Source organism: Octopus bimaculoides, chromosome 2 (genome assembly GCF_046866305.1).
Source record: "Octopus bimaculoides isolate indiv1 chromosome 2, ASM4686630v1, whole genome shotgun sequence".
Lineage (NCBI taxonomy): Eukaryota > Metazoa > Mollusca > Cephalopoda > Octopoda > Octopodidae > Octopus > Octopus bimaculoides.
The window spans coordinates 9008658-9030301 of record NC_142929.1 but is presented as its reverse complement, the minus strand read 5'-3'; the positions used below and the strand labels follow the sequence as shown (position 1 = coordinate 9030301).

At 35.6% G+C, this 21644-nt stretch overlaps 1 protein-coding gene across 2 annotated transcripts in view; it reads right to left on the bottom strand.

Annotated features, from left to right (window-relative positions):
• Positions 1–6822: 6822 nt before the first annotated feature.
• LOC106876592 (uncharacterized) overlaps positions 6823–21644 on the bottom strand; it is a 232579-nt gene continuing 217757 nt past the window's right edge. For both annotated transcript variants that reach the window (XR_016238143.1, XM_089340704.1), the window contains one exon: positions 6823–7885. The gene's annotated coding sequence lies outside the window, so the exon portion shown is untranslated. The remainder of the gene's footprint in view (positions 7886–21644) is intronic.

Genomic DNA, 21644 nt, shown 5'->3' with positions numbered 1-21644 from the left:
TGATATTACGATAGTTTAATGTATTTCAGTTATTTTTCCAGCGTAAAAATGCCGTCTTAAAACAACCGAGACCAGTTGCAACTTAGTTACAAAATATCTTTTGTCTTGAGACAAAGTCCTCTAAGCATTTAATCATTCAGCAATACACAAAGACAGTCAAAGACCGACGCCATATTAGAAATAAATGTTTGAGTGAAGTTGACGGTCTTTGTGTGTGTGTTTGAATAGCTAGCTTATGTCTTCCGCGCTGAAATCGTTTTAGTTTCAGTACTCGATGTCAGATGAAAATTCTTCTACCCAAGTACATCTCGTAAGTTCAATATATACGAGGGAGTGCTGAAAAGTTCCTGGCTTTAAGAGTATCCCGAAAGGCCTGGTTGGAGGCCCACCATTCTCAGTTCTTTTACAGAACTTAGAAAAATGAAAGGCCGCTGCAATAAGCGTGGGAACCTGAGGAAAAGGAGGAATATGTTAAATAAAATTATAATTAACAGATTCTCCTCTATATTCTTTTACCCAAAGTCTGGTAATTTTTCAGCAACCCCTAGTGTATGTATATATGTGTGTGCGTGTTTGTGTGTGTGTGTCTGTGTGCGTATGTATATGTGTGTGATTTCGTTGTGCTCCATTGAGTGTGTGTGCGTACGTGTGTGAGTATGAGAATATGCAGAGATTCACACATGAGGCGTAGATCTAACAGAGCCGCACATACCCTCTAACATCAAAACATCAACTATTTACTGGCTCATACTCTGAAATTGATGCATTTAATTAGCATTTTATCCAAGGGATATATAATCAATTACTTTTCTTATGTAGGGTAAATATTTATATTTTATTTGAAATAAGACCTGATTATAATGCCTAATGATTTTAGATAAGGGATTTTAGATAAATGCTTATTGATTCCCGTAATTCGAGTTCATGTTATATCAACAATGTAAACATCATAGTCTGTTTATCTATTGGTTTGTGTATACTTAAGGAATAAGAAATTTGTCCAAATCAATAAAAAGAAACGTCTAATTATCATGGAGAAACAAGACTTACGCCTGTATGCAATGCTTACTTCAGCCTCGATTTTTAAAATATAAATGAAGTGTGAAATCTTAAAAATTCGACATTATATATATTTCATAAAAGATGGCTTTTATGAAAGACTTTATAATGAGGGTCTCAAATTCATGCAAGTAATGTAAAATGAATTCTTATTCATTGTGATACATCTTTCTTGTTTTCCTGACGAACAACCCGCCTTAAACTAAAATGCTTGAAATAGCTTCTTAGAACGAAAAGCATACGATACATGTAACCAGAAGAAGTAATAATTTTGATATTAATTTCCAGCTAATTAATTAATTTGCAAATTCACCACCACACAATCGTTTTGCCAAATTTACTAGAAGTGAAGAAAAGCACCGCAGCCTTTTGAAAAGGAAAGAATTCAACTTGTATCCTGTCTTCCAATAATCTACATGTAACAATTCTTTTCATATTGCTCGAATTATATAGCATCAAATCAACAGACAGAATATTTTTGTAGTTTATCAACTGCGTTATATCTCACCAAACACTATAGTACTTTTTATATCCGCAGACTATAATACTAATTATGGATTTGCTTAATTTCACTTTCTCCAAATAAAATATTTGCTATCTGTCAAAAAGGACTACGAGGAAAACATACCAGAGAAAGTGGAAGGCGTAATTAAAAGAATGATCCAGAAATCTTTTTGGTATGATTCTTAAGTAAACCTTACACCCACTTGTTTCTCTCTGTGATATTACACATAAATGCCCCAAAGAAGTATGAACCAATGTCACTTTGAATTCTACCTCTTAGCTATGTTATCCAACATAAAGCAGTTTCGTTAGTTCACTGATATAATTAAAAATAAACTTACGTCTGATATTTACAGCATCAGAATATATAAAAACGAATCATTATTTTTTCTCTAACGAAACTAAAAGTGTTCCCAGAATAAGAATGACATTTTGACGCACAGTGACATATAATATTATAACGCAAAACTATATGAGAACTACTTGCAATACCATTAATAGTGAATAAAACTACAGCTCATAAATAAATATTAGAAAATAGATTAGAAATTTCAACTAGCGTGCAGCACACGTTACATTTCAAGACCATAAAGAACATTGTGTCTTCTGCCTGAAATATAGATTAGTTAATCACGCTAAATTCGAAGTCGGAATAATTAGCAAGAAAATTGTATGGTATATTAAGCACGACAGCGAAACCACACCAGTAACCTACAGTGAAACATTAGTTATACAGTTAACGATTTGCTTAATAGTATTGGTTTCAAATTTTGGCAAAAGTCCAGCAATTACGGGTAAGGGAGTAAGTCGATTACATTGGCATCAGTACTTAACTGGTACTTAATTTATCGACTCTTGAAACGATGAAATACAAAGTCGACCCGGCAGCATTTGAATTCAGAACTAAAAGGTAGACGAAATGCCGCGAAGCATTTTGCCCGGCAAGTTAAAAATGGCGCCATCTTGCCGCCATAATTTGTTTAGTAAATTTTAACAATGAAATAAAAGCGACGAACTTACCATTGAGGTCGATATAATCGACTTAGAGAAGCCCTGAAATTGCTGGCCTTGTACTAAAATTTGAAACCAGTTTTAATAATGAAATAACTCCAAATTGAAATTCGTTTGCCCAAGTTGATATCGTTTAATTGTATTCCTCAATCTCGCAATAACCCATTTGTAAGTGTATAAGAAATAGCTTACCTAAAGCAGATGATAACAAAATTAAGAATCTTATGCACACAAAAGTATATGACTATATTTCGTAGACAAATATCCATATAAGTTGTTGAAACCCTGAAAATTTGACGCTTTTACAGTTTCTCTGGTCGACTGTGTCTGGAGAATACTAATCAGTTTGTTTTGTATTGGAAAGAATCAATCATTTCTTGTCCTATATGCAACAGTATTTACAAAGCCCAGGTACACCTATAATAGCATGAACGAATACAAATTTGTGACCTGGATATAAAAAAGCTAGAGATTACTTGTGAGATATACGTAGAAGTTCTTTACCTCGGTTTTTGAAGAGACATCCACAGAGGAACTGATCTGTAAAACGATGCATGACTTTTTCCCTCCGTCTCATACATTCGTATCTAACCTGTTGTGCAGACACTGAGTTGCTGCTTTTATTGTAATGTTCTTCCAGTATCCTTGATTTCTTAAAAGGTAGATGCTCACTGGTTCTTGTGTCTCATTAGTCTGACCGTCATGATAATACTTCTTGTGTATAACATTGTAACAGTGGAGGCGCAATGGCCCAGTGGTTAGGGCAGTGGACTCGCGGTCATAGGATCACGGTTTCGATTCCCAGACCGGCCGTTGTGAGTATTTATTGAGCGAAAACACCTAAAGCTCCACGAGGCTCCGGCGGAGGGTAGTGGCGAACCCTGCTGTACTCTTCCGCCACACCTTTCTCTCACTCTTACTTCCTCTTTCTGTTGTGCCTGTAATTCAAAGGGTCAGCTTTGTCACACTGTGTCACGCTGAATATCCCCGAGAACTACGTTAAGAGTACACGTGTCTGTGGAGTGCTCAGCCACTTGCACGTTAATTTCACGAGCAGAATGTTCCGTTGATCGGATCAACTGGAACCCTCGACGTCGTAAGCGACGGAGTGCCAACAACAACATTGTAAACCTTATCGGCGCTAATGTCATATTTAATAGGGGGGTAATATCATACAGACGTCTTTGGGAGGCCACTGATAGTATGAAAAATAACTTCTACACTGGTATAGCATAATCGATACTTGCACCTCAGATTTGGTATTTAAAGGTTTCTGTATCTCTGCGCTAATCACACGTTTATTAGCTATCACCTCTTCTTGCATTGCAAAGACATGGACTTCTAAATGAGAAGCAATGTACTTATTTCAGATCCAGGAGAGATTACTATTCTTGTAAATATTGCTGCAATTCTCCACCTTGTGGACACGTACCTATGCATAACCTTCTACTGGTATGCATATATGAATGAATGTCTGTGGGTTTGTATCATTCTTTGTATATATTTTCTTTTACTCAGTTATCAATATTCATTGAGAATCGAGAAATAGAAATAGTGTTTCCTTTGCTATCATATTATATGTGGGGTCCAAAGAGACGCAGCAGGTTTTAATTCGTTGTTGGCAAGTAGATATAGATTAGCTGAGTCTAAATGTGGACAGCAAATTCCAAATCTTGATGTCAATTAAAAGCAAAATAATAAAGTGCGTACAATGGCCATGACCCGTATTTAACACTGCCAAGTCTTTTGAATTATATATCATATATTTCCATAGTTAAAGCAATTCTATAAATAATAGTTTAAGCCAGCTGTATCTGATATGATTCCAATATAAATACTTCTGTAAACTCTTGGCAATAATTCGCTACGGTGTTAAAAAATGGACACATCAAAAGTATATAATTGAACTTACTTTGGCAAAGTATTTACTTTCATAGCAATAATTACATTCCCAGTAAGCCAATATTTGTAACTAGGAGAACGCTATGATGTTGTGAAAAGGAAGCGTTGAAAGCTTATAATGCGTTTCACTCTGACAGAGTTTATGATTTCCCCTCAAATCGCGCCATCCAGGAAATGATGGTGGTCCATCACAATATTTCTTGTTTCAAATATATCAACAGTATATTAATAATACATCGTTCAATATTAAAGCCCTTTTCAGTTTCCGTGTATGATATGTATTCAATATGATAGTATTCGCCTTCTATACTGTTTCTGAGCAGTTTTTAATAAATAAAACTAAAAAAGGATATCTTAACTCAATTTCTGCACAAAATAACTTATTCTTAATTTTGTTTTTCACTAAATCTAAACTGTGACTTCCCTTTTTTATTCCTGATGAAGCCGAGTGTTTATGCTCAAACAGCAAATGACCATGTCTTTATATGTATACATTTCCACTGTTCGACATAATATTCATTTACTGCAAGTTATGCATCGATTCAAGTCCCTTAACTGAACTGATTAGACAAAGCAGATACATTTCTTCGAATAATTATATAGTATAAACCATAAAATATATTTTCCGTTTGATTTAATGCCTGTAATTTGTTAGAACTAACATCCATAAAAATTGAAATTACGAAATACTTATAAAGAAGAGATGAAATATAGTAAAGACATCCGTTTTGTTACAGTCACTGAATATGGCAATGATAATATTTTTAGTTAGTCATGCGATAAATGTATAATAAAATTGAACTATAAATGAAATCAGAAATTGTGAAATTAAGAAGCAGATAGGGATGCTTTAATGAAGTAGGCATTAAATGGTGTTTGACTTCTAAAATAAACACCCAGGAAATATTATCAACGTAATTCCGAAAATTACAAGAACAGATTCGTATTACTAAATTCTTTATGACGAGACTCACCGTATTTATATTTTTGGTAAAAAAAATGGGCGTAAGGTATCATTTGAGTAAGGGAAGTACTTTTGTAGTACTTTGCATAAAATGCTTGCTTTAAAACACTGGGCTGTTAACATCAGTCTTAGTTTTATTTATAAATAATACATTGCTGCAAAACGTTTTCCATTACGGTTAGAAAACACTTCCTACTCTCTTTCAACTCGGTGATCTGAGAAAGCTATGGAATGAGAATCCTTTTAAATTTCGTTTATAAGCTTTAGAACATTTAGATGAGTAATTTCTCTGTGCATATTGGGATCTACTTCATCCTGTGGGTGAGATCAGCAATTTACAAAGGAAAATATTCAAATCGCATAACTGAAACAATCTTTTCCCTATTCTGGAAAGAATTAACTTCCGTACATCTATGGTGATCCACCAAGTCACAAACTACTTGAAGCTCCATGTTGTTGTGGGCCCGGCTCTGCATCCGAACAAAAATATTTCACCATAGTGGAATAAAGGAACATTCGAAACATTGTGCCAGTTTTCCAATTTATTCAATATTTTGAAACCTCCGAAAATGCATAAAGCTAACAAAACTCGAAGAACTGATGATGACAGTCATAATTCTGTGTGTGTGCGTGTGTGAGAGAGAAAGAGAGAGAGAGAGAGAGAGAGAGAGAGAGAGAAAGAGAGAGAGAGTGCGCGTGCATGTGATTCCGTGTTTAGATACATTAGAACAATTAATACAGCTCTTAACAATTCTTGACATTTTGAAAGACAACTTTATCTTATTTCGACATGAAGTATAAGATTTTAATTTATTCCTTGCCACACATTAACAACCTCTGTTCCTGTCATATCCGATATTTCTTAAACGTAAACAGAGAATTTTTTTTTAAAGAGATTTTAAGATTTTCGATCTTCTCTGTAAAATATTTTGTGAATCCAATACTATCAAAGGACGTGTCCTAATTTTCAATAGATTATGTGTGTAAACCTAAAAAAACCTTCAAAATAGTCCTAAATTCAGAGGCATAGAATAAAATCAGGTGAAGATTTTTTTCTCATATTTGAATATCACAATTGTTGAAGTAGTTGTATGGTGTCAACTTAATTTGACAGTCCCCTGAAGGGAATAATACTACTGCTGGTTAGACCTAGGAAGCTGCACCGCTTCCTGTCGGCCTTGAGACATTTCCTGTGTCCTTATGTTTACACGGGGGAGACAAGCACCTACACCCAGCTAAGCCTGCATCCAGAGACATGTTTCTGAGTCTTTGTCTGCCTCTGGATGCAGGCTTAGCTGGGTGGAGGTGCTTGTCTCCCCCTTGTAAACAAAAGGATACAGGAAATGTGTCAAGGCCGACGGGAAGCGGTGCAGCTTCCTCGGTCTAACCAACAGTAGTGTTATTCCCTTCAGGTGACTGTCACATTAAGTTGACAGCATACAACTACTTCATCGAATCACTACGGCATAAATCTCCCTGAGAGATTTAGAAATGTATTATTTCTAAATCACAATTGTTGTTGGGTAGCTTGTAATTGGAAGGAAATATTTTCACAATAGATTGCTTTATATAATGCCAGGAATTTTAGCAAATTAGTTGGTGAAACGTCTCAACATATCCATGCTAATATTTCAAAATATGGTATTAGATTAGAAAGAACTCTTCTAATTTTATCCTTTTAAGTCTAACTTGTTTCAGTCTATAAAGAATTTTTAGCCCTATAGTTATCCTATTGGTCTCTTTTACCGAACTGTCAAGTTACATGGATGTAAACAATCGAATACCGGTTGTCAACCGGTGATAGGGGACAAACACAGGCACAAAGACATACACTTGTACGCGCAAACTAGCGCGTGCACTTGCACACACACACGTGTGTGTGTGTGTGTGTGTGTGTGTGTGTGTGTGTCTGCGATTGTGTGTGTGCTTCTTTCAGTTTCCGTCTAAAATAAACGAGCTTCTTTCAGTTTCCGTCTACTATATTTACTCATGATATTTTGATAGACCCATCCTACAATAGAAGACACTTGCTCAAGGTACCACACAGTGGGACTGAACCCAGAACTATGTGGCTGTGACAGAACTAGACGATACGTGTATAAGAGTACGCCGAATTTGCAGATCCTGGTTCTTCCCTTGCAAAATTTTCTTCTTATATTCTTCCTGTAGTTCTTCGTCAGGTCAATTTGTTCAACTAAAGACCCTTCAAGATATTGCCCCAACATGGCCGCAGTCAAATGACTGAAACAAATAAAAGATGTTCTGTTGACTGCTTTTCTTCAGTGCAGAAAATGAGTTTGTGCCGCATGTGTACTTTTCTCGATTCTTGTTCTGATATGAGGTTGGTTTTTGGAGCCTTCTCTTATTATTCTTAACGCGGTGTTATTCATCTCTCGAATCGTGATTTTCTGCTTGCTGGTTTCTATTTTGATGGCATGAATGATTCTATGCAATATAGTTAAAAGATTTCAAATGTACAAATTGATACGATTGAATTTCAGTTGAAGAGAAGTATCAATACGAAAATGAAAATAAAACAAAACTAAACAGATAACATTTAGTTGAAATCCTATAAGTTTAAATAAGGTATTTCTTTTCTAAAGTTAAAAATTTATCAAATAACTCAAATAACCAGACTAATTTAATAGCTGAATATCACATATTAAGTTACTGCTTCTCAAATTTCTCACCAATCGAAGTATTCTGTGAAGGTTCCAGCAAGTTTCTATTAGCCCAGTGTGAAGATGCGTGGCTTAGTGGTTAGGGCATCTCGCTCACGGTCGTAAGTTCAATTCTCGGCGACGCGTTGTGTCCATGAGCAAAACACTTTATTTCACGTTGCTCCAGTCTACTCAACTGGCAAAAATGAGAAGTACGTGTATTTCAAAGGGGCCAGCCTTGTCACAGCCTGTGTCACGCTGAATCTCCTCGTGAAGTACGTTAAGGGTACACGTGTCTGTGGAGTGCTCAGCCACTTGCACGTTAATTTCACGAGCAAGCTGTTCTGTTGATCGTATCAGCTCTGATCCTCGTCGTCGTAACCGACGGAGCGCTCCTCTTTATTAGTCCAGTACATCCATACAAAGACACAAATATGTGTATATAAACTTATATATATATATATATATATATATATATATGTATATATATATACATAGACACATTTATGTTTATGTGCGTATGAGTGGGGGGGGGCGTATCTGCATACACATTTTATTTTCTATTCATGTTTCTTCGTGTAAGAGAATGACAAAGAAGTCGATGGAAAGAGGACCTTATAAAACATTGTATTCAGTAGCGAAGCAAATTTTATAGCATAGAATTTATAGTATTTACTGCTTTTGAAAGGTGATGTACGATCGAATTGTCAGGATATCAATTTACGTGTTAATTATTTAGATGATAGTAAAGCAAACCGAAATTTTGTCTCATTTCATTACAATTGATTTTACCCCTTGGTATCACATTCGTAGCCTTAAGCTAATGACCATTAATATAAGGTAAAACAGACTGTCGTAGTAATACGGTTGTTACATTAAGTCTATATTCAATCTTAAAACTTAATGAAAGAAAGATTTAAGTGGTGAAAAGGCTCATAAATATGTGAAAAGTATTATCTTCAATTAAAACTGAGGCAAAAAACCATTACTCTAGTTTGTCTGGAGAAATAGACTCATAACAAATCTGAATTTAAATGTGTGTGTCTGAATGTGTGTGTGTGTGTATGCGTGTGTTAAACATGCTACCGTTGTTTTCATGCTAAGAAAAAATTAACTCTTAATTTTGAAGCCTATTACATGGGAAGTAGATGTCCGTCTCCATCTTAGATGTAAATACGGTTTTCTGATGAGGACGTTAGCTGCTAATTCTAGAAAGTTCCTTGAACAACACATAGTAGCGTCCACATAAGAATGTCGCAGCTTGATTTAGCGTAACCGTCTTCTTGAATATAAACGTACATAAAATTGTATAGGCAATGGAATTTAAAGTCAGCGATGCAGTTCGTTAGCATTAACATACACACTCATACATACGTTATTTATTCTGCTAACTCTCTTGAGAAATACTCTTTATATAGAAGGAGATGCTTACATATTTAATTCTTAAAATTGGCAAGCTATATGGATAACTTGTTGCCTCATATTACAAAATATGTTTTTTCCTTTTCTTTGATTGCTTCCTATCATTTCGTCTTGTTTTACTTAATTGCTTTGTTTCATTCTACTACTACTACTACTACTACTTGTTAAGCAGTTACCAACGCTTCTGTTTCTGTTTTTTTACTTTTTTGCAAGTCATTTTATTGTGGAAACAATTCGGGGAATGTATAAACAAAATCATGAGAGCTTCGGACAAAATGCTTCGTCATATTTGTTATGGCATTTTACATTTCGATTTTAAGTCCCATCGAGGTTAGTCTACTTTTTATCCAGTATGGAGTTGATAAAATAGAATAGCATTCCACCGCTGCAGACTGTATTATCGGTTATTCTTTGTAAGCTTAATTTCGGCTCATTACATCTATGTTAGAAACAATTATTTCTAATATTATGTCTACGCTAGCAGTGTAGGGTAGCCTGCTGAATCGACACTTATGTAGGCTGGATAACATCTTAGAATTATTTGAAGTTCTGAGCCCAGTTCCTGTCGAACTCAAGTAAGTGCGTCTTCCATTCATAACATAGATCACGTACCTGAATTTACGAAATTTATCCTGAACGCATGCAGTTTCATGTTCCATCTCCATCGTATCTTGTCAAAGAAATAGGGAGTAGCAAAACAGTTGACAATTGATGAGCGAGTTACCTACTTTTCGTATTTGGCCTGTACTCATCAGTCGTGTGTTTACGTGCTTTTAACTCATTGGTGATATCCTGTACTTAATGTCTATTTTCTTTATATATATATATATATTATATATATATATATATATATATATATAAATATATATATATATATATATAAATATATATATATATATATATAAATATATATATATATATATAAATATATACACCACGCACACATATATAAATATATATTTACATCGGTGTGTGTGCGTGTGAGTATTTGTTGTGCGTGTTGAAAAATTATCGTATCATATGGAACCCTTTTGCTGCTCGTTCTCGCTCCCTTTCCTCTGGTTCAAATACGTCCCTAGAATTGATATTTACTTTCATCAATTCAGCATCCTTAAATAAGATGCTCCTCTGAAATGTTACAACGCGTGTGTGGCGTTTCATCACACACACACACAGAAGACGAATTCTCAGATAGAGTCAGAGCAGATCTTGGAGCGGAAGGGGAAGTCACCAAGTCCCTGAAAAGATGGCGGACAGCAACGAAAGAAATCTGATTAACAAACAACCGATTGATTGTACAACCAGCAGGTTAAACAAACGAGAGGTTAGTTACTTGGTTAGTTACGTAACCAATTGACAAAATGTAAAGATCTGGAGTCGAATCTGTGCCTGTGGTACTATTACTGGTATAATGATTCTTCCAATAAACAAGTGTGTGTGTGTGTGTGTGTGTGTGTGTGTGTGTGTGTGTGTGTGTGTGTGTGTGTGTGTGTGTGTGTGTGTGTGTGTGTGTGTGTGTGTGTGTGTGTGTGTGTGTGTGTGTGTGTGTGTGTGTGTGTGTGTGTGTGTGTGTGTGTGTGTGTGTGTGTGTGTGTGTGTGTGTGTGTGTGTGTGTGTGTGTGTGTGTGTGTGTGTGTGTGTGTGTGTGTGTGTGTGTGTGTGTGTGTGTGTGTGTGTGTGTGTGTGTGATTAACGAGAGAGACGGAAGATGGTATTTATGAGAATATTTTATTGACTCTGCAACAATTGTTTCAACCCATCTAGCTTCGATTCCTCGGATGGGAGGAGATCAATGACAAAGAGCAGATACGCAATGAAATAAACCTACAGAAAAGTGGAAAAAATTATTACATATAACATTCAGTGGATATGGATATACAAACCCACACATATAGTCTAGCACGTGTACACACGCACGTACAAACACACACGCACGTACAAACACACACGCACGTACAAACACACACGTACGTACAAACACACACGTACGTACAAACACACACGTACGTACAAACACACACGTACGTACAAACACACACGTACGTACAAACACACACGTACGTACAAAGGCACGCACACGCATGGTCTGGCGCACGTACACACGCTCGCACACGCATATAAGTATGTGTTATTGAAGTCGGTACCGATTAATGGCCAAGGAGGCCATACATTTGGTGAGGAATCAAACATGCTGTGTTGCGCTCCACAGGGACTGGTTCGCCTATCTTTATGGCTTTTGTTACAGTCATAAATATCGGCGTAAAGATTGGCGTACAATAATGCGTACTCGCACGCACATATTCACACAGTAGAGCGCATGTAGCCATATTTATACGCTGGACTGTGTGAATATGTATACGTAACCACACACACATTCACACAGTCCTGTGTATATATCTATATGTATACATAGGCACGTTTACATGTGTCTATAAGCGAATCTTCGCGGGTTAATATGCACACACACACACATAAACATTGTTGTACATAGATACTCCCACGTCTATATAAAAGTGTATAAGAATAGGCTCGTACATATTTACAGTTGTACGTAAATAGGCAGCCAAGTAAGTACACAGATAAATAGGGCACACAGATACATGTACGTTATGTGGAGACATGGCTAGTAATATTACACAATATAATAATCCTTTCTACTATAGGCACAAGGCCTGAAATTTTGGCGGAGGGAGCCAGTCGATTAGATCGACCCCAGTACGAAACTGGTAGTTACTTTATCAACCCCGAAAGGCTAAGTCGACCTCGGACGAATTTGAACTCAGAACATTATACAATACCATAATGGAAGAACAAAATGACATGACAACTTCACATCAACCAGTCGGTGTTCATAGCGTAATCTCTGATCATACAGTCCATTTATGCATATTGGTTGTATTGGCAGTGAATAATCGCATGTATATGCAGCCCGTGATGGTGTGTAGAGTAGATGAACGGCTAATCAAACAGCCGATAGCCTGTAGATAGTATTAATGCCCGGGTAGGTTATCTAGTGAAGTTACGCGTGTGTGGTGTTTTCATCACTTAGACAGAGATACGTACGAACGAGTACCTGTTGGCATTTAGCTCTCTTTAAGCATTATACAAAGGCCAAGCTGTATCTCAGTGATGTTAATAACTAGTGTGGCGAGGTGCTTATAAGAATGGGAAGATTTCGGTTATTTATCGACGCAATTAGGTAAACTGTAATTATTGATTAAGTCAGTGATTAAGCTAAGCTAATTTGTGTCTGTTGTATTGTGCGAGAGTGCATTTACTAGCATGCAAGCATCTGAAATTTTGTTCATGAGTTTCTCACTGTTTCACAAAATGCACAGCCATCTTCCGGTGCATAATCTGCACCTCCTCAAAAGGGTATCCTATGGTTGTGCATGTCTTATTATGGACCAAGTAAAATCAGATTTCCTTTTTATCAAGTTGCCACCCAAAAATCTCTCCAAAGATTTCGAGTGCCTCTTGAGGATTTTATTGAAGCTGGTGACGTAGTTTCGAGAATCTGACGTTCCACCAATATGTGTGAATGCATGTGTGTGTGTGACGGCGTATGGCTCAGTGCCTAGATTATCAGACTCACAATCCTGTGGTAGTGAGCTCGATTCCCGGGCCTGGTTGTGTGTTGCGTCTTGAGCAAGACACCTTATTTCAGGTAGCTCCAGTTCACTCAGCTGTAGAAATGAGTTGCGACGTCACCGGTGCCCAGCTGTATCAGCCCCTTTGCCTTTCCCTTGCATGACATCGGTGGCGTGAAGAGAGGGGGCTGGTGGGCATGGGTGACTGTTGGTCTTCCGTGAACGACCTTGTCCTGATTTGTACCTCGAAGAGGAACTTTCTAGGCACAATACCAAGGTCATTGATGAACGAAGGACGATTTTAATCTTTATCCTATATATATACATACATACATATATATATATACATATATATATATATATATATATATATATATATATATATATATATATATATATATATATGTGTGTGTATGTATGTATGTATATATAGTTCAAAAAAGAAAAACGACAAAAAAACAACAGAAAACAACAATGCGAGGATGTGATACAGATATTGTGTTACTGGACGCTCGGTAAAGGAAAGAAAGAGAATTTGACGTTTCGAGCGGAGCTCTTCGTCGGAAACATAAGAAAGTTCAAAGAAGGGAAGACGGAGGAAGAAAAATCGCCAACGATATCCACGAGGTTACATTGTGGAATATATATATATATGTATATATATGGAATAAACCTTATTCGTGATAAATCCAATTTCATTCCTGTTTTCTCTTTTGTTCATTTTGTTTGTGTGTGTGAGTAAGAATCCTATTTGAAGTTCATTTGCTTACTTTCACAAAGAAAATACGGAACAGATTTAATAAAGATATATTCTGAATCTTTAGGAGACAGATGTAACAAAGTAATTTCTATTTTCCCTTATGCCCAAGAAGAAACACTTAATATATTCCTAGCTTTATATTGCTTCATTCTCAAAGCTTTTTAAGCAAAGAAAATACACCTTTTATAACCAATATATATTTGATCATATGAGTAAAACAATATATGATATGATAGGTTATCCGATATACACGATCCAGAATAAAATTACATTCTCAATTCCAGAGGAATTGTGAAATATTTCATAAAACAGTGAATCAAATTTTGAAATTTAATTGAAAATATAACTTGAAGAATCGTTAATTTATTAAATAGTCTGTTGAAATTATCCGATGCAGATTTAGAAACAAATTTCATGAAAATATTGTTTTATGTTTTAATAGTGATGTCATGTTAATAAGATTATAATTCCATATTGCTACTGAGCGCAATAATTTTCAATTATTTACAACTCATTTTATAACAAAATAATTATTGTTACATACACTTGTATAGGGGCACACAAACATTATATGCATATAATTAATATGATATACACACGAACATATATACATACAAACACACACATACATACATACGCATATATGAGTACGCTCTCTCTCTCTCTCTCTCTCTCACTTTGTCTTTCTCTCTCTCTCTATATATATATATATATTTATATATATACATTAGAAGTTTGAACGAAAGAAAGGAACCGAGATTGATATATTAGAGAATGCTTAAATTAATTTGGGGAGCAAATCCAACATAAGTGAATACTTAACGAAATACGTTAACAAGGGACATGTTAACATGTTCTATGATCCGAAACCTGATCAGAACTGGTATAATATTAAACATCACTAGCCCTAAATAAATGAAGTGATGACATTAAATTGTCTCTCTAACTACGATAATTAGCAACGAGATGTGATTATATGGAGACTTTGCACGCATGAGCGTACATATGCACATATACATAAGCACATGAACTTTAAGCGAAGCAATGCCAATAATAAATAACACGTTCAAACAAAGCATAGGTTTGAGTATGGTCTATCTGTCTTCGCAACAAATTATTCGAACTTTTAGTAAAGGAATACAAATCAACTGTGCAATGTTGCTGTTGATGCATAAATGAAATGTTCTTAGATAATGTTTGAAGTTAATATCTACTTACGTACGTACACACACACACATATATATATATATTATATATATATATATATATATATATATATATATATATAAAACAATGCCAATGCTGAGAGTAGTTTTCAGGACATTTATAAGGAAAAACATATAGATATAGTCTTGCAGCTGTTTCTAGGATATTATAGATTCCCCTTCATCAGAGACGATGCGAAATGTCTAAGTAGAGGTAAATATTTGAGTTAGAAATACGGAATTATTATGGAAGAGGAGATAGGGAAATAAGAGAATGAAAGTAAAAATAAAATATAAAATGTATAAAGATATTGTAGTTGTCTTGCAAACTACTCACACCTATGGCTTTGTTATCTTATTTTGTTTAATATATATATATATTGCTTGCTAATACAAGACCTATATTAGATTCCTCACCCGTATCACTATTGAACCAAGAGTTTAACTACGGTCTATAGTATTTAATTCGCGTTACCTGCCACTCTTTGGGTCTTCTAGATACCAATACTTTTCATATATATATGCATATATGGGTACAGGATACCACCAACAATAAACAACATGAAATACGAAAACAAATGAGTTCAATACGCAAACACCGAGAGAAACAAATGGAAAACAAAACAAGTAACATAAAGAACGACCCTTTATCAATTGTCGGCTGTCCATCTACTCCTCATTTCGAGCATTGAACGAAAATATGAGTCTTCGAAGACAATTGCTCCAGTACGTATCAAAATGCACAAGCATAATATCATATCGAACTAAAGAAATTGAATAACACGAAATAAAATGAGAAGGCAGGATATAGAAACAGTAAACACCGGAAAACGAAAAACAGAAACTAAAATACAAAAATAAATAGTAAAAGATAAAATGATAAAAGAGCTATCCTACTTAGACCTTAAATGATAAAGCTGGAAAGATATCAAGCTAGTCAGGAATAAGCAAAATTTTCCAATTCTTCAGAATATATTTATACATGTGCATTCCACCACTGAAACCGTTTGACCTCGAGTTCAATAGAGAGTTCGGGATCTTAGATCTGAACAAGATTTGCGCTCTTTCAGCTAAACAAAATCTACATTTATTCTATCCATTCATATAAAGTAGGGATGTCTCAATTACTTTCCATTTAATCCCATAAGGTGATTTGTTATCTTTCGAAGTCCATACGTAGCTAACAGACTTCGTAGCTTTACTTTTGTTCCTATGTGATTGGCATCGCGATCTTTAAATTCTCCTTCATATAATCCAATACAGGTCTTCTTATCAGCTGTATTATTATTTAGCATTGTAGTAACTTCTACCTCATATATGATAGATCTAGTCGTACATCGTTGGTCAAGTGAACATCATCCTGAGCCCCGACAGTTGCAACTGGATTCACGTTCTTGGTATTGACCACGTGTAATGACACTATTCCTATTGTGGCAGCAGCTATATGATAATTTCACAGAATGCCCATTATACATTTTTTCTGTATCTGTGAGTGACAGGAATCTTTTACCGACGTTAGTTTTTATATTAAGGGAAAAGGGAGCGGCGAACTAAATAATCATCTTTGGCCTATTTTTAGGTTTCTTATTAATCCTAATTAATACTATAGTGGTTAAGTACTACTTTATCTTTGATGCCACTAGATCTACTATTAATATTTTGATTTTTAGAGGGATTATATATTAATTTGTCTCTAAAGCCACAATTGGTTACGGCCTTGTTATAATAGGGAGCAGGTTTCTCGAAAATTTCTTTGGAAGAAGAGAGATTAGACGCTAATATTAGCTATCAGATTTTTGAATACAACAGGAGAGTGACAAGACTGTTTATGTATATATACGAGTTTCCCATTAGGCTTATGGAAAAGTTTATACGAGGCGGAGTTTAAATCTAGGGAAACATCTAAACAATCAACTTTTTTTTTTAATTTTCTTCATGAATCAGTACATTATATATACATATATATATATATATATATATATATATATTAGACGGAGATGCACTTCCATAACAAGTCGCCTGATCTGAGATCGTGTGCTGAAACAAAAACAATTGCAGCGTGCAACGTTATGAGCCATTTGAAGACACACAAAAACCGTTAGATTTACTTCAACATTTAAATTTAATTTGTCGAAATATTTTCGTCGCTTTGAAGCAGCGACCTGTTCACTGACAAAATCCCTGCACCACGAAATAATTATAATAATCCTTTCTACTATACTCACAACGCCTGGAATATGAGGCGAGGGTGCTAGTCGATTACATCGACCCCAATGTTTCACTGGTACTTAATTTATCGATCCCGAAGTGGACCTCGGTAGAATTTGAATTCAGAACGTAAAGACGGGCGAAATACCGCGAAGCATTTCCCCCGGCGTATTAATAATACAAGGCAGCGGCTCTCATGGCTTCTGATCTTAACTGATTGCAAGTGTTAATATCTACATGTCTTGGTATGAAAGATGAACCACAGGACATGTTCTACTCAGTGCCGCTCATTCGTTTATCAGTTGCTTGACTTTGGACAGTTGAGCATGTCCATTAGTGCCGGACAGTATGTGCATCACTGAACGTGAGCAGCAGTAGTGGGAGAGCATCATATCCATGTGCTGAGAAGTACTCTTCGAAGGTTTGAATAATTCCCCTCTGGAAACCTTGGTGTTTCGTTCATCATCCTTAAACAACCCTTATTTAGGGACCTTTTGAGCTGGATGGGATACTTGGCCTGAAGAAGTTTGTAATTGGGGCTCAGGTGAAAGGTTATGCGCAGTTTATCTTGATAGGCGGCCACCATGATGCACACATATGGTTGTGATGCACGTGCCTGGTGTATCCTTATCAGACGTGTAGTCATGATATCTGTATTGGGTTTCGCTTATTTGCACTCCAACGTCACTTTGATAGCATGTGCTGCTCTCTCACTCAATGATGATGATTATGGACACAAAGCCAACATTGTTTTTTTGTGGGGGTGTGGGAGACGATTAGAACAACCTCAGTGTTTAACTGGTATTTATTTCATCGGCGGATGTAAGGCAAAGTTGACTTCCATCGCATTTGAACTGAGAAGATAAAGATCCAGAGGCAATCCAACGCGCAAACGATTTAACCATTTCGCTGCCCTAATAATATCCTTGATAACAATAACCACAGCTGCGGGCCAAGCAACTTAAACTATCAAACTCAAATCGACGTCACTGTCTATTACGTAAGATATGCTTGACTGTTATCACAGTAACTTAAGTCGGGCAATTGTCCTCAATATATTTTGTAAATAATGCATTTTTATTATATATATCATGTAGTATCCTGCTTCATATGATTTAGTAATAAATTGGTGAGTTATAATAATGAAAAAGTAGAATAAATCCCCATTCCGTGCTGCTAAAAGCGCCTCGCGGGCTTACATTCAAAGCTAAATTAAATACACACGGATATGAAACCGTATGTTTAATTAACTTCAATGTCGATTATGCCGTAAGCATGAATCAATTACACTTTCCCATCGCAGTCAGGACGACATTAGTAATGTACGTTTGAAATTACATGGGATAATAAGAAATGAACAAATGGTGATAACGATGCTGTTGATGAAAGAAAGTAAGATGAAGAAACACGAAGAAAGTAAATAGATAAAAAGTAGAAGAAGAAGAAGAACCAGTACAAGTAGCACAACAACGACAACAATAAAAAGAAAATGAAGAAAAAGAAAAAGAAAATGAAGAAAAACAAAAAGAAGATAAAGAAAATGAGGAAGAAAAGAAAGAAATCCATATTGTGAGCTGGATTACGAGTAAGATGTGATTATCGATAAGGTTAATCATGTCTCCAGCATTTCTAAAGAAAAAAAAGGAAGGAAGTTGTGGTTGATAATATTATCACAGAGCTTGCTATTAATGAAATTAAATAAAAGAAGAAAAAAAAACATGTATAGGATATGTAATTGACAAAAATTAAATGTTTCTAGGAAATAGGGACCGATATCCGTACTTGATTATTAATCAAAATATTTTTACCTTTGGGGAATATATTTATTTTCTCCCCAAAAATGGGTTAATGGTTTTTGAAATTTTTGAGGATTAATTTCAGATCTATGATTGGGCATACAATTGAAATACTTGTACTGTACGTTTATAGAACTATTTTAAGGAATTGCTTTCCTCCATGCTACAAATATATCAACATAATTACCACAGTATTACACTAAAGAAGGACGGCGAGCTGGCAGAATCGGTAGCACGCCGGGCGAAATGCTTTGCGGTATCTCGTCTGCCGCTACGTTCTGAGTTCAAATTCCGCCGAGGTCGACTTTGCCTTTCATCCTTTCGGGGGTCGATTAAATAAGTACTAGTTACGCACTGGGGTCGATATAATCGACTTAATCTGTTTGTCTGTCCTTGTTTGTCCCCTCTGTGTATAACCCCTTGTGTGCAGTAAAGAAATAGGTATCTCGATTGCCGTTACCTTCAGCGATATGGAGAGTGATTACTATATTGTTTAATAATACTTCCTTTAGGATTCGATTGTAGTTCCTACGTCTAAAAGAAAAAAAAAATTGGTTCCAGTAATATCACATAAAAAGTTTCTATGCAACCTAATCTTTAAATAAAGCACAATGTTGACTATATAAAATATAGCATAATCATGGTGTCTATAATATCGATTTTTAAAAATCGATCTTAAATTACAGTATAAAATTTGTACTTAGAATATAGAGAGAAGTGAAGAAATAGAGAAAGAACTAAAGAGCAGCGATTTAATTCCTGAACAAATATTAGGTCTGCTTATTCACTTGAATTCCATATTTAAATAGATGTACCTTATGTATCATAATTTCAAAAAGTGAAATATACGTATATCATTAAACGAGTGGTTGTGTGGTACGTAGCTTGCTTACCAACCACATGGTTCCGGGTTCAGTCCCACTGCGTAGCACCTTGGGCAAGTGTCTTCTACTATAGCCTCGGGCCCACCAAAGCCTTGTGCGTTTGTTTGGTGGACGAAACTGAAAGAAGCTTGTTGTGTATATATATATATATATATACATATATGTGTGTGTGTGTGTGTGTGTGTGTGTGTTTGGTGTTTGCCCCTCTCCATTGCTTGACAATCGATGTAGGTATGTTTGCGTCCCAGTAACCTAGTGGTTCGGCGAAAGAGTCCGACAGTATAAGTATTAGGCTTACAAAGAATAAGCTCTCGGGTCTATTTGTTCGACTAAAAGCGGTGCTCCAGCAGGGCCGCAGTGAACTGAAAAATAACAGAATACTTATATATATGTTTGATTTTGACTTCGCGAGTTCGAAAACGAACAAAAATGATAGTAAAGGATTATCCCAAATTCTAATAAACTCCTTTTTCTCAATATACAATATCTATACACTACTTCAAACACTTTGCACGACCGCCCCCACCCATATATATATATATATATATATATATATAGTCAATCCACACCCCAAAAAAACGAAGAACAAACACAAAAAACACAATTGAGGACGTGGTACATATAAAGTATTAGCGGAAGCTCAGAAAAGGTAAAAAAAGGTGGTTTTATATTTCGAGCAAAGCTCTTCTTCGGAAGCAGGTGGCAGAGGGGAGTTCAATAGAAAATGAAGACGGATGAAAAAAAAGTCGCCAACGATTCACATGTGGTGTTATGTGTGTGTGTGTGTGTGTGTGTGTGTGTGTGTGTGTGTGTGTGTGTGTGTGTGTAAAATATATAAGGATTTATTTTTCGTAATGAGATAAGAAAAACCAAGGCTGTATATAATATAGAACCTTTATAAATAGATTTTACAGCTGTAAGACCTTTTTATAAATATTCTATAACGTACACAGCCTTGGATTTTTTATCTCATTACGAACAATAAAATCCTTATATACACATGCTGATATATGACCTACGTTGGACCCCTTATTCGCATAATCACCGAACCTGGAGCTTAACTATGGTCTATCCGTAGCACTCAGCATTACCTGAAACCTCTGGGTCTAATTGACACCACTATTGCTCATAACATATATATATATATATTGTATATATGTGTGTTTAAAATCCAATCAGGTGTGTAAATATATTGGGTTAGTGCACAAAAACATCTTCAAATGACGGTCTGACCGACTGCCAAGAAAATAGGGAGCAGAAATTGAAGGAGATGGTGAATATGCTCCGGAATAATCCATTAAAGATGTTTTTGTTACATGTCATTGTTTTTGTTGAATAAAATTTGTTGAAAAAAAGCCGCAATGATTATGCACCTACCCAATATGTTTCTGATTATTTTATGAGTTTTTAAAATAAGTAATTCAACCCAATATGTATGAGGATATGTAACTTTCTGCGCGTAAATAAATGTATGTGTGTGTGTGTGTTGTCGGTTTGTGTGGTTGCTTGTTCGTGTATTTACGTATTTCTCATAGCAAACGAATTAATTACCGTTGTAGATACTTGAGCTATGGTAATACGTTTGAGGAGCTGAAGAAATGCGCAATGCATTATATTATATGCCACCATAAACCAATCACGTTATATATATATATATATTCCTAATAACCTATGTATGT